Below are 12,547 nucleotides of genomic sequence, written 5' to 3' on the forward strand. Positions count from 1 at the left end.
TGTGTGATTTGTTTCCTCACTTGTGAAATGGGAATAATACCAGCAACCCAACACTAGAATGGGCATGATCATCAAATGAAAAATTACACGAGGGACAGAGTGTAGTCACGGGCACATGTCAGGCATTCAGTCAGTCAGTAGTAGCGAATAAGAGGACGATCCCAGCAACACTTTACACGGAGGGAAAGGGAAGCAGCTTCTTGCAGTCAGAGGAGAAATGTCCCCACCCCACCACCCACTCCGGCACCACTGGGTGCCTCAGCACCCTGTCTGGGATGCTCTCATGTAGGACACGTAGCTCATGGGTCCAAGGGAAGGTGCTGAGAGAGAGCCTCAGTTAGAGGGTTGAGGGGCGGGGTAGACCCTTGGCTGTCAGGGATAAAGTTCTGCTTTAGCAACCTAACCAAGAATGAAATCTCTTTTCTCAAAACGTGGGCATTTGTCCTCTGCAAGCACCGAGCAAAACCCTTGTCCACACAGCCTCAATCCCTCCATTAGACCTGACACTCTGATAAGTTACTCCCAGACAACAAAGGACTCCTTCCACGACGAGCAGACCAGACTCTCATTATTGCGATATCCTTCCAAAATGTATTTCTGTCTACATTTCCCTTGATCATTTCTATAATACTCACACGGATGAACAACAAGGCTGGTCCCTCTTCCAAATGTAGGTATGTAGTTTCCTCCTGATACACACAGCAGGAAAGCCTTTGATAAAACCTGTCTCCTGTGACCCCCTCTACCCACTGCCCAGGGGTGTCAGGGCAACAATCCAGGGAAACCCTGGCCCATGCTCCCTGAGGTGCAGGAATCTCTCACAGCTGTCCTCAGGCCCTGAGCCATGGCCTCAGAGCAGTGATGGGAGCCCGGGGTTAGGGGCTGGACAGCTCCTCACCCCGGTCCCCAGGAGAAAACACACACTCCTGTCAACAGAGAAGCGGGGCAGCAACTCCCCACACCACCACCACCGCCGACCTGCCTGCTTAGGCAGCACTAAGGGCCTGACCGCACCGCTGTTGGCAGATGTAAGGGGCTCCTAATGTGCCCAAGGATGGAGGCAGAGGAGATTTGATATTACATTGTGCTGACGGGTTCTGACCGCCTTCTGGAAGCCCCCCTGTCCTGTCTTTCCCTTTCCTTTGCTCTTTGAAGCTTCCCTTCGCAGCCTTCTTCCTGGGGACCAGGGGTTGGTCCCTGCCTATCCCTGTTCCTGGCCAGACTCCAGGTAGGATTCAGGCCCTTCCTGATTGGTGTGTTCATCCTTCCCTCTTTACCTCCTGGAAATAGGCCAAGGCCCCCAGAGCTCTTTGGTTCCCTTATTTCTAATGAGCTTCATTCACACAGGGCCCTGTTTTTATGAAAGGCTAGGACAGAAAAAAAGTCACAACAATTTCCATAACATTTTTGAAAGACGGGAGCAAACCGAGATCACACTCCTACTTCAGAGACACGAGGTGAAGCTCACAGAAGTCACGGCCTGCTGGTCTGTGGTCCTGGTCTGAGGTGGAATCTCTACCCTCAGTCTCTGACCGCTGTGTGCTGTCGGCCCTCAGCTGACTGCTCGCTGGGCTCGAGGGCCGTGCTAGCGAGGGCTGTGTGGCTCTGCCAAGCTCAGGAGTGGGGGTGATGGGCTGGAACCCTGACATGGCCCCAAACTGCCTGCCCGGCATGGCCTTGGACAGATGCTTAGACTCCGAGCCTCTGGTTCCTTCTACAACATGAATAAGACTTCCCCAAGGTCCCTTCCAGCTTTCACTTCTGTGGTCCTTTGTTGAGTTTGAAACCCAGCCTCAGGGAAGAGCAGGGAACAGAGGATGAGAGTGTGGTCAGTAGAGATGCTGAGACAAGGGAGGGTAAAGGTTTGGGACAATGACCATCTAAGAACCTGAGGTGTGGCATTAATGGATGACACATCCTGCCCCCTCCCACGGAAATAAAAAGTAGAGCAGCGCTGGGGTAGGAACAACAGTGGAGGGGGCTCATTTTTACAGAAGAATCTGGGCTCACTTACTTGGTGTGACCACCACGTAGGTCCCTTTCCCAAAAGCGAATCTGCTGTTTCCATAGTCACACTCTAGGTAACTGCATTACAAAAAGGTCCTGGTTTTCCCCACCCTCTAGTGGAGGTCACATACTCTTCACCATAGCTCTGAAAGCTGGGAACCTGGAAAGGCGGACCCCAATGTTTTCCCTGTAAGTGGTGGGGAGGGACTGAAGGAGCCTCCCTGATAGTTGTAACAGCACCAGCTACTTGGTGGCTTCCATTTTTCTCACTACAGCTCTCAACAAACACAGTCCCTGGCTATTTCTCCTCTAGGTAAAACAGTTTCACAAGACTGTGAAAACCTGCCTCCTACATGGGCCGGGAGGTGTGAGTAAATCTAGAGACTCGGGCAGCAGTCAGGCATTTCCCACCTCAGCTGCCAGGCCCGATAAGAAGACACCACTTTCTCGGGGACATGGGCAAAAGTGTATTCTCCACTTTGCCAGAAGGAGTAGGAGAAAGAGCATTCCCAGCACCCCGTGCTGGGGCACCTGCCACAGAGCCTGGGCCTGACTCCGAGAACCCACGTCCTCTCAGGCTGAGCAATCCAGCCTGGTGACTCAGCCTGACTCACTCCTGATTCTGTCCTCACCTCACTCAATGCTCCCTGCACAAAGGGGGCTTTCTGTCCTCAAGAAAGTCAAACATCTTAGCATAGAACACACTTTGCTCCTTCTCCTGAAACATCCATGGGCTGCGCTGGCACTCTGCCCGGGAATTGGACTGTCCACTGGCCACGCTGTCCTGCCTCCGGCCCGCAGGGCTCCCCGCCAGGTCCCAGGTCCCGTGCAGGAGCAAACATAGTGCCCACCTTAGCTCACTCACAGTGTCTGACATGACTGGAAGTTCTTGAGAGCAAGGGCATTATCTTAGCGTCTTCTTTTCTTTGCTTATTTCTTCTTAAAAAACCAATGATGGTCCCTGGCTTGTTGGTGATACTCAATAATCATTTAATGAATTGAACTTACTTTTACTGTCCATAAGTATTGGGACAAGGAGGCCCGTTTTGGGAGAGGTTAAAAGCTAAGTAAACGGGAGCTGCAATATCTAAGTGCTTAGGCAGAGAAAACCCAAGGAAGCATTTCTGAGAGAGACAGTCATGAGGCAGTATAAAACCCCAAGCGTCGGGAGGTTTATATGAACCTCAGCAAGGAGGGGGAAACAGGATGGTCAAGGAAAATCCTAGACTCCAAAGTAAACTCAAATATTTTTCTTCTGCTATCTAGACATAGATTCTCCTTAAAGGGTAAAAAGAATAACAACACAGAAAATATATATTCCAAGTCAGCAGCATTGTAATGTTCAATAACAACAAAATAGTGGTAGTAATAATGATGATGATATTCTATTACAGACCATGCTAAATGCTACATATAAAAACATAAATCCAGTATTGGGGATGGGGCTACACATTTCTGGAGATCTGACTTACGTGGGTTGATCAAAAGTCGGGTGCCAGTTCCAAATGTGAGTGTCTGAAAGCCTGTATTCACACTCTGAAATATCTCTGTACAGAATGGCACCCTGTAGCTGGGATTCCTAGGTCACACACACGTTAGTTACTGGGCGAGTTCCTGTGTCTCTGTGCATGTACCAAAGTGAGAGTGGGTATATAATTTAGCTATTTAACCTTCATTTTCCCAAGACCATTAGAAGATGACAAGAAATAAGGCAGAATCCAAAAGGAGAGCCTGCTTTGTCTAGAGTGGGTTGTATAAAAATGTCACAGCCATTCAGTTGAAAAAGCCATTCATATCATTACAGTGTTTCAGTCTTAGACAGGACTTCGGGTAGTTTTATCCACCCGTGCTTTTTAAGTGTGCAGTTCATGTTTCCTGCACGATTGATGCTCATGAATACTATCTAATGCTGCAGTATCACGTGAGGGCCACTTATCTTCTTTAAATAACAAACAAACCATGGGGGGAAAATCAGCGAAGACAGATGCCCCTCACTCATACAAACCAAGTTATTTCATGGAACTTACTTGCTTTAACAAATAGTCTTGTTCCTGTCCCAAAGAAAACTTTGAAGTTTCCAGTATTCCCCACAGTGGTTTGTGTTGTGACAAAATGGGCCATTTCCTTTTCCTTCCATTTTTATACTACAGCTGGGGAGTAGGCCCGGGGAGCATATGGGTCATTGCTAATAACAAGAGCACTTTTTAATACTCCCCCAACAAAACCCATTTGTTATTTCCCCCAGGTGCTCGAACATATCTCACAGCTCCTATCTACTGGAAGGATAGTTCATCAAAGAGTAGTCACTGTTCTGTGAGAACCAGAGACCAGGATCCCCATCCCCAGGTTTTAGTCCCAGCCCCAGATCTCACTGACTTTATGATATTGGACAATTCAACCAACCTCCCTGCGGCATAATTTTCTTATTAGAAAAATAAAGAAGTCTGAATGAGGCATTTCCTTAGCTCCCTTTCAGGGGTAAAATTATATAATCTAGCAATGTCCAAACTGCCCTCAATGTTGCATTTTTCTATAACACAAATGAGTCAGGCACTTGCAGATCAGTCAAACTGGTGACTGGTCCACCTGGAGAAATACAAGAAATAGTGAGGGAAAGGGGAAGTCAGAGCAAGGGAGTAGCTGCTGCCAGCTCTGCTCTCTCTTCTCTCCCTTGTAGTAAATGCTCCCAGTGGCCCTTGAACTTTTTGTTTCTTCATTAAAATGGGAAGAGAATACTTTGGACACCTGAGGCATTCAAGTCAAGATTTCCCAAAGCTCCGACTCTAAGCGATGGCAATATCTAAGAATACAAAAGATAAATTCCATGTATTTCCTTACTCACTGTGATTGGCATCATCTCTCATTCCTAAATAAGCCCTGGCATAGGGTCTGTGACATAATGTGGTAGAAAGAGCAAGGCTTGAGATCAGGAAGCTGACTCTGGTTTGAATCTAGACCCTGCCACTTATTAATCATTTTTTAAAAACCAACCATGTTGGATCTTGGACAATTATTTCTCTGAGCCTCAGTTTCTTCTCCTATAAAAGAGGAGTGCTACCCCCTGCCCCATAGAGTTGTTTAAAGACAAAAAATATCACATGTTATGCGTATGTTTATTATTTCTATGTTAAGTTAGATGATTGACTAACAAGGTTATTTCCTTCGGGTTATGGAATTTGTTTATGGACTAGCCATAAGAATCCATACCCTCGAATCATATAAACTCTAGGGTGGTATAGGAGCATAGATTTTGAAAGCTTCAACCTTCTCACCTCACACTGGAAGAGTATGAGGCACACAGTGGGGCGATGCGTGGTTCAGTGTTACATTGCCATTTGGGACCTACTCCAATCTAGAACTACACTGAAACCAGAAGCCCTGGGCTCTTTGCTCTGCACGTCACTGACTCCTCTTGGACAGTGATTTGTATAAAGGGACACAATCTATAAAGTGAACTGGGTATGGCTTATTTGGGGCATGGATAAAATGACCTTGAATATCCCCCCCACAGTGTGTCTCTGAATCAATGGCAGTGGAAGTAGAAAGGGTCTATTACATCATGGCCAGACAATTTTCAGCTCTTCTAACCACACTCTCCCTGCACCCAGCCCCTTTATCAGGCTCCATTTAGCTTAATTCTAGTGCTAAAAACGTCAATATTAGACAGAACTCTGTCAGCCTCATATCATGGGAAAAATCATAACGGTTTGCTAATTTCTAATGCAAAGAAAATACGCTCATATAGTTTTTGATTACTTTCACTAATTTATCTGGGTACCACAATTCTTAATACTTCAAAACTAGATCACAGTTAATTGTAAATAACATACAAATGACAAAAATGAAATCTCCTTTTCTCTTGTTCACCATCACCAGAATGCATTTTGTAGTTACCATATAATCCCACACTTACTCAGCTCCACTTTCAGCTGGGTGCCTGTCCCAAAGGTGAGTTTGTTTGTTCCTCCCGTGAGTCCCACAGTGTCTGATGCCTCATAATAAACTCCCTTCTGTCACTCCACCTCTTTTCCTGAGTTACCTAATGAGTTAGAAAACACTCAAGATCCAATATAGCTATTTGACTTATTCATATGAGAAAATAGCTCTCCCCGTGACCCCAAATGGAATAAATTCATAGGCTGTTGGTGCTGGGAGACTAGAGAGGTTATTCAGATCTACTTCCCAAATTACAGATGAGAAAAATGAGGCCCAGAGGCAAGAGATTCTGCAGTAAGTACACTGCTGGTTGGCAGCAGAGACCAAAACAGGGTCAATTTGATTCTCAATCTAGTGTTTTTCCTTCTCCACCACACACTGAATGTACTGTGGTGATTACTTTATCCTCTTCTCCCCTTTTGCCTGGAAACTTGATTTCTTTGGATGTTTGATTTCAATTAAACATGCATTTAATGACTTACTTTGTAAAAGGACCATATTAGACACTTGATGGGATATATGAAGACACTGTTCTCAAGGAACTTTCAGTTTTAATAGGCAGATCTTCCCAGTAATAAAAGATTTCCGTAGCTGTATATATCACAGACTGTCCAAGATACCACAGCTGAATTTGGGATAGAGGGTAAAAGGAATGGGAGGGATGCCTGGGGAGAGACTATAGTCCAGGCTTTACACAGGAAGCCAGGCTATTTCTAGAGAAATCAGGTTTGTCCTAATCACCTAGGATGTTAGTCTCTACTCCATTCTGACCCAGTGAATTAGTTTTACTGTTATTTCCATCTTTTCTCTTAGCTATTTTCAGTTTAAAAAGCCCTCCATGAAGGCTCAATCTTAAATTCATAGGTCAACTGAGGGAACACGGATGATACATCCATAAAGGTAAAACACAGTGAGAACATGTAGATGCCGTAAATTACATAAGAGGAAAACTAGGGTGGGATGGGGTCAACATTTACCTGGAGAGACGAGAAGCATAGTGCCCTTCCCAAAGGTGAACGTGTTGTATCCTGAATTCACACTATAGCAACCCCTCATACAAAAATTGCCTGCAGTGTTGGGCTTTCACTTGGGGGAGAGGGAAGAAAACCCCATCACTTATGGATAACCTATCATGTATCAAGCTGGTTAACAATCTTTTGGGCCACAACTACAACCCCTGTGTCACAAGCTGAGATGTTATTATCCTTATTTTACAAATGAACTAGCATTGCTACCAAAGACACAAATAGCCTAGATGCATGAGACAGATAAAAGGCATAAGATAGACAAATCTTAGGAGGATCTATGAGAGAGGAATCCTCTTTTGTATTCCTACAAGAGTGATATTGCACCTGTATCACATATATACTATACATATGTACATATATAATATTATTTAATTATATATATAATTATTTTGCTAGAACCAGACATCAGAGCTCTAGTAATAGTGATCCCCCAAAATTCCAGCTCACCCACTATTACACATCATTTCTTGAGACCATGAAGACATTTTATCCTGAGTCTTTCCATTATTCCCACTTACCAGGCCTGACCAGCAGTCTAGTCCCACTCCCGAAGTTCCACTGATAGCCTGCATTCCCACAGTGTTTCTTAGCCAGCCAAAAACACTCACAAGCCCCACACATCCTTCTCATATGTGAGACTAAGAAATATGGTCCTTTTACCTACAAAGTAACTTTCTTTTTACATTGCACTAACACACAGGACATTTGACTCAAATTTGGGCATTTATTGTGTAACACTTAAAATGAAGTCTTTATCTACCCACATGTCTGGGTCTATCACCATCACACTCATGATTTTCAGCTCTATTTATTCAACAGATGTATCTAGTCCTTGTGTCTCCATTAGAGTTATCAAGTTTTAGATTCTTGCCACAGTGTCTCTCCTAATTTGAACTTCCATCAATCTGAAATGTCATGGAATAGGATCCAGATCCTTGAGTGACAGCTTCCTGCTCTGCCAAGTTAACTTGTTCTGCAGACTCAGTGGGAGCCTTATTACTTACTCAGGTCCTGTTCTGCCCCAGAGCCAGGTGTCCTCTGATTAAAGGGCATCCTGCTTCAGGTGTGGTGAACAAACAAACAAACAAACAAACAAAAACACCACCACTTGTCTTTTCTTTAGTTCTTATCCTTTGCAAATCTACTGTTTCTCACTTCTCATATTAGAACATCAGAGAATAGATGCAGGACCCTTCTACTATCTCTTTAGTCTTCTGAAAATGACCAGGAAAGGCCTATTATGTTCCATTATCTGCTCCAAACATTACAATCAGAAAGGAGACAACATAGGGAAGGAGAAATGCTTAGGAATTTAGACTTACTTGGGATGACTTGGAGCTTTGTTCCAGTTCCGAAGGTAATCTTTTGGCTACCCCCAACATTCACACTACAGTGCAGGCCTTTGCAGAATGGCTTCCTATCTCCTGCCACTTTCATTTGGGTAGCATTTAAGTCACTCTACTTCAGTGGAAGGGAGAGTGGTTTTCACTAATGCCCATGACTATAGATCCATTATGAAAAGTAGCTAAGAACCTGCATATACATTCTTTCCATGTTGAATCACACTAGCTGACCTAGCCTATAATATTTTATATGTGTATAGCATTTAATAATTTACAAAGTACTGTCATATACTTTAGCTTATTTTATCTTTAAAATAACTTATGAGGTGATATTACATGTTTTCATTTTACAGATGAAGAAATTGTGACCCAGAGGCACTAGTCAAGCCAGGTTTAGAAGAACTGGAAAGGTTCAGGCAAACTTTCTGTTTTTTCCTTTAGGATCAACTCTCTGACTTGGCTGTTATAGTCTGTTATTTTTGGTTCATGTCTATGATTATTTTTCTCCACAGCTAGATTTTTCTATACTCTGTGCCATTACTTTAACATTTCTTTCTACATCAGAATGCACATAGGTCTGCATAAACCATTAATTTCTTGACACTCAGGCCCTACAAATACTGCAGTAAGTTCAATGGGCCTCAGTAGCCACATTAAGTCTCCTCCTTTAGTGACATATCACCTGCTTACTGGGCTTTACTGATAATCTCGTCCTACTCCCAGGGATAAATGTGTTATAAATCATAGACGTGCTATCTGACAACAATGCCTGAGCTACCTTGATAATAGAGTAATGTGATTAGCATGCATCTCTCCTTCCCCATGGGAGCACTGGCTGGGATCCCCCCTTTTTATTACTGGAATAAAGACTAAGCCATGAAATTAAGGCTGTGAAAGACTCTTCTTTGGGCACCATAGTGGATGCTGTAGGGGGAAGCCTGAGAAGTGTCTGAGTGATATTCTTTGGACAACCCTGACACTTATTTTACACAGAAATCCTGTTTTACCAGCTAAAGGAGACCAGCTTCAATCCCCATTTTTACTTAGGAATCAACTACACACAATCTCAGGTTTAGCAGATTGCTCCTATCTCTAGGTAACCTTTTCTTCCTTTATCACTTTAACGTATTTAAAAATTATTTGTGAGCATGGAATGAAACATAGGGTATAGTTGGAGTACTAGTGTTGGGGGACAGAATCCATTTTTTCCATTTTGTTTTAATGGTTTTCATTACTAAACTGCAATACCCCGTGAGTTAAAGAATAAGGAGAAATTTAGTCAGCCTGTGCAATATAAGCCAGCAGGATAAGTACAAGCATTATGATCACTAATAACCAGGTACTTACTAGAACTCACTGATACGGTAGTTCCCTTCCCAAAGACCAATGCAGTTCCTGCCTGGTAGGCACAGTGAAATGAGGCCCTGCAGATACCTCATGCATCCACTCACTCACTTACTCCACCTTGTATTTAACTATAAACAATGGAAAAATATTATGTCCTTGCTCTGGCAAGGAACCCAGTGGACTTTCCATGTTTGGGTGTGCAATAACAAAGCTCTGTTAATTCACGAGAAGGAGGGTAGGTGGTGGTAGGTCCTTCACTCACTCAACTATGCACTGAACACCTCTGCTTGTAAGGCACTGTGCTGGGCATGGGGCATAGAGTGGAGAGTTGCTCAGACACCATCCCTGTCCTCATGGTGCTTGCAGTCTAGGGCTGTGCACACATGAACAAATACTTAGATAATATAATGTCAGGCAATAAAACGACATGAATAAAATCAGGCTGGGCAATAGGATAGAGAACCACCAGAGAGCAGCTGTATTTGGTGGCTTGCTAGATTGGCTGGGCAGGAAAGGTCTCTCTGAGGAGGTGAGGTCTGAAATGAGGTCCAGCTTGACCTCCACTTACAGATAAGTAAACTGAGGCCCTGAAAGATCAAAGTCTGGCTCCAAGTCACACAGCATCAACCACGAACATGGATGCTTCTCTCTGCTGAAGTACTAGGGCTAAGTCCACCAGGTAAAATCCTGGTTACAAAAGATAAAGTCAGACAGAGGTTCTTCCAAAGTGACTGTGGGATGTTATCTGGGTAATTGGAAACTATGGCACTGGCCATTGAGGCATTGTTCGCTCATCTAATAGGGAAGCAGAATGGACACAGTCTCCTCATCTCAGTGGCCAGCTTGTCAGAAAAACCCACTCTGAGATGCCAACACCTTCTCTTCTGGTTGGCATCCTCTTACAAACAATGCAAACCATTACCTTCTAGTTAGGATGGGGAGGGCATGAAGAACTCTCTACTCCCAATTAAATCTGAATAAATTGAGGACATTTAGCAGTCCACTTAGATTTTCAAAAATGCTTGTTACATGTCTCAATAATTATTTGAATTCAGAATTCATGGTAATACTTACTAAGATCCACTTTTAACATGGTCCCCCTTCCAAACACCAGCTTCTGGGCATTTGAAAACCACAGTGATCTATTTCACCACAAAAACCAAAGGGCACTTCATTTTCAAGCACAGGAATTCTCTCAGAGTTCTTTCACTTGGTTGAAACCCAGTTCAACACTAAGCACATATTTAGGTAAACTCAAGAAAAGTCTTAAACTCACACACTCTTTGGAATGGTAGGAAACCTCAGAACCATTTACTATAAGCTCCCGACCTCACAAATTTCCCTCCTAAGCAATCTCAGATTTTTATAATCTCCAAGGACAGTCTTGATCACCAATTCTCATGTTCTATTTTTTCATAATGAGAAAGGTTCACCTTATTTCCAGATTCAACTCTTTCTCTGCCATACTGAAGTTCATTAAGTTAACTCCCCAATAAAATTTTTCATAAAATCTAACTTTTTAAAAATCATGAATCACTGGACAGACCATACTTTTCAAAGAGATTTCATATATTTGAGTCTTAAAAAATCTTTGAGCTAGGCAGAGCTGGGATCATAAACTCCATAACTCCAAACTGAAAGCTTAGAGAGCTTGAGTGGTCTTCTCATTGCCTTGTGGTTGGTACATGGCTGGGCCAGACCCACAGTGTCCCTTGGCTCCTGGCCTTAAAGGTTTAATTTGTACATATTTATATATGTCTTTCAAGTATCCACCTCTTCCTATTCCCTTCACCAATGAAAAAAGCAGTATCACCAAAACAAAAATAATAACTTCTCCCTCCACCACCCAAAACACAATAAACCCAAACAAACCTCTAGCTCCTCTTTTTCAGAGCAACATTTTTTTAATGCCTACATGCTTTCTGTGAGTCAGGAGGTAAGAGTTACCCTTATTTCAGTTGCATTAATTGGGAAAAATAAGGGCCAGAGGAGATAAATTAGAATGATAGCTATAGAGGCTGTAGCCTGGTACGGAAGGCAATATGTTGAATCTTAGAAAACACGGGTCTTTGCCCTGCTAAAGAGACTCACCTCTTTCCACCTCCTTCTGCCTCGTGGGACAATAGGAGAAGAGGTATAAAGAAATAGGAAAAGTACCTTGATTATTTTCCTCCTCTTAAGACAATAGACCCTAGGAAATATTAAGATAGCAATATCCTTTACCCACACTGAATTTGTACATACATATGTGCTTATACATAAAAGCAACACTAAACATTTTACAGGCAAGTTTGAGACAGATTAATATGGGCCAACACAGCACACTTAATTTAAAATTGATGACCAGGCTCCTGCTTCAGTGTTGGAAATAGAACAGCAGCTTAGGCCCCGGTACTCACTTGGCTTCACTAACACCCTGGTTCCTCCTCCAAAAGTCAGCTTGTTCCCTACGGTGTTAATCACAGTGATTCAAGGCCCAGCAAAAACCCAGGGACCAAGGAGATCACACCCCGTAGATACAAAGGACATGTCCTATGGCCTTGGTAAAGTGCAGGGGCCATATTTAAGGTCATCCTGTCTCCTAGCGCTGGACCCACTTTCTAGAGCTGAAATGTAAGTGGACATATATTTCATTTAATCATATATTTACTTACTTCTCTGCTTTGGCTGTTTGGACCTGGATCTGTGAGTGAGGATAATACCTCTCAACCATAACTTCATTCAGCGGTCCACTTGACCATTTTTAACCCACAAAGGAACCTGAGAACAGGAAGCCCTATAAGCTCAGGGACCCTCCGGTTCAGGCTGTTCATCTATCTAATGAGAGGAAATGCTAATGAACTTATGCATACACAAGCATGCACACTGCTAGGGTCTCTACATTCA

The 12,547-nt window shown here is 43.4% G+C and overlaps 1 gene segment (V, D, J or C); it reads right to left on the reverse strand.

The window, feature by feature from the left end:
• Positions 1 to 12,547, reverse strand: part of LOC102429626 — a 291,722-nt gene that overhangs the window by 12,817 nt on the left and 266,358 nt on the right.

Source organism: Myotis lucifugus, unplaced genomic scaffold (assembly GCF_000147115.1).
Source record: "Myotis lucifugus unplaced genomic scaffold, Myoluc2.0 scaffold_297, whole genome shotgun sequence".
In the NCBI taxonomy this organism is placed as follows: domain Eukaryota; kingdom Metazoa; phylum Chordata; class Mammalia; order Chiroptera; family Vespertilionidae; genus Myotis; species Myotis lucifugus.